The following is a 6,000-nucleotide window of genomic DNA, read 5'->3' as shown; positions in this document are numbered from 1 at the left end:
TCCATAGGGCCAAATGATGCAATTAAGTAGCAAATCAAAAGGCTACTTTACTCTTACATGGTACTACTTAGAAAGCGTAAAAAGTCTCTATTACCTAGAGGAGACGTCGACGGGGAGTCACCTGTAAATTAAAAATGCAACGGTTAGGAAATCAAAGTAAGATATATATTGAAATTATCAGCAAGAAGATGCCAGATTCTGTCAAAGCAAATGAATAAAAGGACAGCTGGCTAAGTACAACATGGGCACTACGCAAAGGTTGTAGTGGAAGTGGAAAAATGCACACCAATAAAATCGTAAGCAAATTGCAGACTGCCAAATTTCATGGCTCTATTTGTTGAGGTCAAACAAGATACTTTTCGAATGAAAATGTAAACATCATGGCAAAGGTACAAATTAGCCATATTCAAAGATCCAAGGCTAACGGCCGGAGGCGAATCATTCATCTAGTAAATGTGGTACGGAGTATATTAAACCAACACAACCTGATAGACTAACACCCTTAACCCACTGAATTAAACTAAGCTTATCAAAGGACAGACTGGGGAAGCTCAAGGCAATTGGGATCCTCAATGCTTCCAACCTCTTATTTTTTCCCTTCTTGTTAGAGTTAGCGTATGTCTAGAGCTAGAGTATGTCTATGCATGGCACGTATTGTAACTGACCTGATAGTCTGATACACAGTACCCGAGTCCTATACTTGTACGCTTGGGTGACGCATATCACCTTCCATACACACGTGATCAAGGGGCTCGGTAAGGCATCTGAGTAGAACCCTAAAATGGCTTGTTTTACAGTACCTTTTACCACTCCTCACAAATAGAGAGGTATGGTTTAAGACAACGATCAAGATTAAACGAGATAGATTAGGCCCGACAGCCCAGCAAGACCTAGAGATAAAAAAAAATAGGAGTATCCAACGCGGCCCAAACAATTGGATGCTACAGTTTTCCAGGCAGAGGACACGACCTCCAGCTGCCAGAAATGTCGCCGCCGCATCCAGCGACACCGCCACTGTCCTGCATCACGGTCGACCGCCGCTGCCACCAGGTCGGCCCTGTCCTGCATCGCCGGAGAGCGACTCCGCCCTCAGGTCGGCCCCGTCCTGCATCGCGGGCGACCGACGACACCACTAGGTTTGCCCTGTCCTGCTTCGCCGGCCAGCGCCGCCGCCAACAGGTCGGCCTCGTCCTGCTTCGCCGGAGAGCGATGCCGCCACCAGGTCGACCCCTGCATCGCGGATGACCGACGCCGCAACCAGGTTGGCCCCGTCCTGCATAGCAGCATAAGCCGCCACCAATCCCGCCAGGTACATCGATCCCGAAGCATCATAGTAGAAGGTATACTATTGTTGGTGTCGTCGCTGATGCGGTTTAGTTCATGGCCAGTGGAAAAAAAGTTCTTGTTTCCTGAAATCATAGCAGCCGTGAACCTGAGACTTCACATTATTCAGATTATGTGCGCGATGTTGCATAGCACATAGCTGCTTCTAACTTTGCAGCGAATTCCCTTTCGAAAACGAGAATCTAAGGGAACTGTAGCCAAATTCAGTCAGCTAGATATTAGTTTCACTGAGTAATAAGAATTAATGATTTAATATCAGTGGTTCTTGCATCCTGGCTCTGAAAAAACAGAGCAGAGAGGAGGGGCGGGTATAATTGTTCAGTGTTTGCCAACAATTCGTGTAAAATTCATCTGTCCTCATCTAAAAAGTTTAAAAGAAATTGCTGGTTTATGTATGGTCTCTCTTGTTTTATCGCTAGGATGATTGTACCTTCAAATAATGGAGATTGTCATAGCCCATAACACGGTCGGTCTATTTCCTTTTAATTCTGTTGTAGTTGTTTTGTTCTCTCTTTTCATATATCCATCTTAAATCTTACTCATTTACCAAATTTCTATATACATGTCGTGGACTGATTTCAGACTGTTTTATTTAGTCATGAATTATGTCATGTGTATTTTGAAAGTAATCATTGTTAATTCAGTTTCTTCTTTGATACTAATACTGATTGCATGTTAGGTGTGCTTACTAAATTAGTCTTAGCTGAAAGGGCAAGTCAAGCAGTCAATGTCTGAAATTTGCATGGAGACATTATATTTGATATTGCAATAACGTCTGATACATGCATAAACTTGTTCTGTGTATGGGCTGGTTTGCATGCAGATTATGCATAATCTTCTCCTATAATAGTCCACACTGCTTCATAATTTGGGTTATTAAATTTTCAGTTGGATTACCATTTCATAACTTATTTTGTTACGTAATAGTTTGCTGCTCAGAGTACTACCGTTTTCACATTCTAGTATAGTATTTGCAGCCCGTTCTTCTGAAATTGCAGATTTCCATCATAATATGTAGTGCTGAGCTGTACTTTCTTGTTCCTGGTTTCAGGTTTGGATTTGGGGTGAATTGCTTAGGCCCAAATCGAGCCCAGCCGCCATGCGCGACCACGGGCAGCAGGACGCTTATCACGCAGCACCTTCCACCGCGTGCCCTCCGCATCGCCACCACGTGCCCTCCCCGTGCCTCCACATGCCGCAGCCCTGGCCATGGCCATCGCGATGAGGCAGCGCGGGAGAGATAGACCCCGCCTCCGGTGCCACCTGAGTGTGGGTGACATCGGAGGAAGATAATATTGACTAATAGTAGAGAAGTTCCAGATACCGGTCCTGCTTGTAATTAGGACTTACTGAAGAAATGGAGATGGTTTGGTACTAGTAATTAGGACTTCCAGTAGTAGTACTCCCTCTCTCACATTTTATTAAGCGTGCGTGTACCTCTAGGTCGCAAATTTTATCAAGGTAGTATTAGTTATATGTTATAAAAATTATATCATTAGAAAGTTTAGATGTTCTATTTTCTAATGATATAATTTTTGCATTATATAATTTAAATTATATATGTCAAATTGCGATCTAGGGTTACGGGGAAGACTAGTAAACTGAGACGGAGAGAGTACTAGAAAAGGAATACAAATGAGCAGTTACAAACTGCCATTTTAGAGAAGTTCAAATATGGCCAACCATCAAGGCAATTGAAGCAAATGTCCTCATCAACGTGCTCTGGGTTTAGAGATGACTCTGAATATTGCCACCCCATTTATTTCATTTGTTTCTTAACTCGTTGCCGGCAATATAGCTGACCACTTACAAACGAGCTACATACTAATGATTTCTCTTGTAATTACCACTTACATGCAAGATACGTAGTAATGATTTTGGCATTGAGAACACAACTCATATTCAAATAAATGGGAACTCCACCATGGAAGTTTTTTCATGATTAAACCTTATCTTTGCTGCTTCACACATCAAGAGTAGAGCTTCAGAAACAACATTTGATCACGACTAACAAGGTCACTGATACACACACGTGGCTTATTCCTCAACTCAACTCTACGGTACATAATATTGTTCTACTATGTTATGGTAAAAATAAATGATCTCGGCACAAGGTTTTCCTACACCTTTACTGTTTCCAACTAAGCTAACAACTAATACCGCAACACGGCAGACCAATGCTATTGTCATCTCTCCTGGGTGGTAAGGAGCTTATGCAACTCAATCAACCTCTTCCTGCGTTTTGAGGGCTTCACTGACGAGATTTTGGCTTCTTCGGGCGTCCAATTCAGTGCTGTCAGGAGTAAAGTACACAAAAACAAATTCTACAGACAAGACATACATCCCTATAAAAATGTTTTGATAATTTCGCTAAATGGTACATGAGCATCTTACCAGGGGGAACGCTGGAAGTTGCTATATCAAACTGTAAGCAAAAGAAAAGAACCATTGGATAGGAGGCAATAAGATAAATTGAAGCTGAAGAAGGGAGGAACTGATGGCATAGACAGAACAAATGCAGAGTATCCCGGTAGGGTATATGCTTAATTTGCAGAAAGAGAACATTTGTTTCATGATAAAATCCACCAAGTGCAACACTTGTTTCACAGCAATGACTTAACCACCATTTGACAAGTAGACAGTTAGCTCGAGCATAATCTGGGTGCTAAAAGCACACTATTTTTCCAACAGCAGAAATTATGCATTGCAAATAAAAGTTAAACTATGAACAATGAAACTAGAACTATCAGCAATGCAACAGGCAGGCAAGTATAATGTTATGATTGCAAATGCCGAAGAAAACCAACAGAGTTGCAGTTTATCTGGAAATCTTGGAGAAGAACTGGATAAAGACCTTCTTTATACACATACCAGGCGGCTGGTAGAGCCCAGGCACACCTTACCAGCACCCGCACGAGCACAGGCTACCTGGGCGTCGCGGGCACCTCGCAGCTGACCGACTGGGTTTCGACTCCCTCCTCTCGCATGCAACTGCAGCTCACAATCGACCACACGCATCACGCAGAAGACGTGGAGAAGGCGACACGCCAGTTACCACCGAAACACGCGTCGGCGACGCCTCGCATTGACTCCTTCCATTTCACCTCCAAGCACCATTTCGTCGGCCTCCTCCCACCTCATGCACCATCGCCGGGATAGCACGGGCAGCGCGCCATGATGACAACCAGACACATCTCCCAGAACCGCGTGGTGGGCTCATCGACAGCGCCACCGGGAGTATGCAGGTGTATTCGTTTGAATATTCAAGATTCCGAGGAACTTTTTTATACATGTAGTCATATGGCACAACCCCATAAGGTAACAGGACACAACCGATAGCCAGCCCACAGGCCACAGCCACACGCCGTCTGCTCGCTCGCAAGGTTGCACCGTCACCAAGAGTCGAATCGGTCAACGAGAGTACCAAACACACTAACACACACACGGCGGCAGGCGGCCCGGCAGCCCTGGGGTCCCTAACGATTGCGGCAGCAACCGGCGGCGGAGCAGGCGATTGGTGCGGCGCCCAGCGGGCAGGCAAAGTACTATTCATCTCTTAAACACCAACCTCTTTCAGCCGCATTGGCATATCAGTCTAGCAGATTAGCAGTAGGAGATTATAAATTTAAATTTCTTTGTTTATCATAGTCGACAACTAGACTATCAAAGTAAAGAAGCTACATACCTACCATTGTGCAAATACGAAAATCGGTAGAAATCGTAGCAGGTAACTTCCGGTGGCTTTGCGACAAAGCCGTGACTCTATCAAATGTTTGGATGTCTGTGTTGTGCATCAATGCATCTTGTGTCCATGACAGTAAACGAAATGAATCAACAGGTACCACAAATCCATGACCAAAACGGGAGCTAGTTTCCAGGGTCCAGGTTTTGAAGTTTGAACTGAATGAATGTTTCTTTTTTTGCGAAAAAATACAATGAATACCTACCATTTATCCTGGCGCCGCCACTGGGTGGGCTTGGCCGCCTTGGCGAGCGACGATGACGGCACTTCCGATCTTGGATCCACGCCGAGGCCAAGGGCCAAGGCCGCCGCCACTGGGACAGTATTGGGGAAGGGGACGACGGACGGGGGCAAGTCTACATCAGGCCGTCATGCCGAACGGAGGGGGCGAGGGGCGGTCGCCGGAGTTGGGGAAGGGAAGAGAACGGCGGCGGCACCTTTCCCAGTGACGGAAGAACGAGGGATAGAACTCTCGCCTTACCCTCTTGGATCGACAGTTGTTGGGCCTGGACCAATCTATTGGGTTAGACTGTCTACTGGGCCGAGCCCGTGTACGGTTTTATTTTTCTGATGTGCGAAAATTGCCTCAGGTATGTATCATACCGGTCAAGTTTTGGACAGTGGTATGAAACTTTCTGGACCACTGGATGGACGAAAATAAAGGGTTATTATTTATTTGAGGGTACCACAAAAGAACTCCCTAAAATACCCTGTTTCGTAAATTTTTACATGGTATCAGAAGCCGGCTCTTCCCCCACATCTACCTGATCGCCTTGACGCATATCCATCCACGCTGCCCGTCGCAGATCGTCGGCAACCATCGCCGCCCTCATCGCCACACCTGTCCGCCATGTCGTCTTCAAGCACTTCCCTTCCCCTGATCAATCTTGGGACACCGCTGTCCAACAAATTGA

This window comes from Lolium rigidum, chromosome 1, assembly GCF_022539505.1.
Source record: "Lolium rigidum isolate FL_2022 chromosome 1, APGP_CSIRO_Lrig_0.1, whole genome shotgun sequence".
Taxonomy (NCBI): Eukaryota; Viridiplantae; Streptophyta; class Magnoliopsida; order Poales; family Poaceae; genus Lolium; species Lolium rigidum.
Note: the sequence above shows the minus strand (reverse complement) of the source record.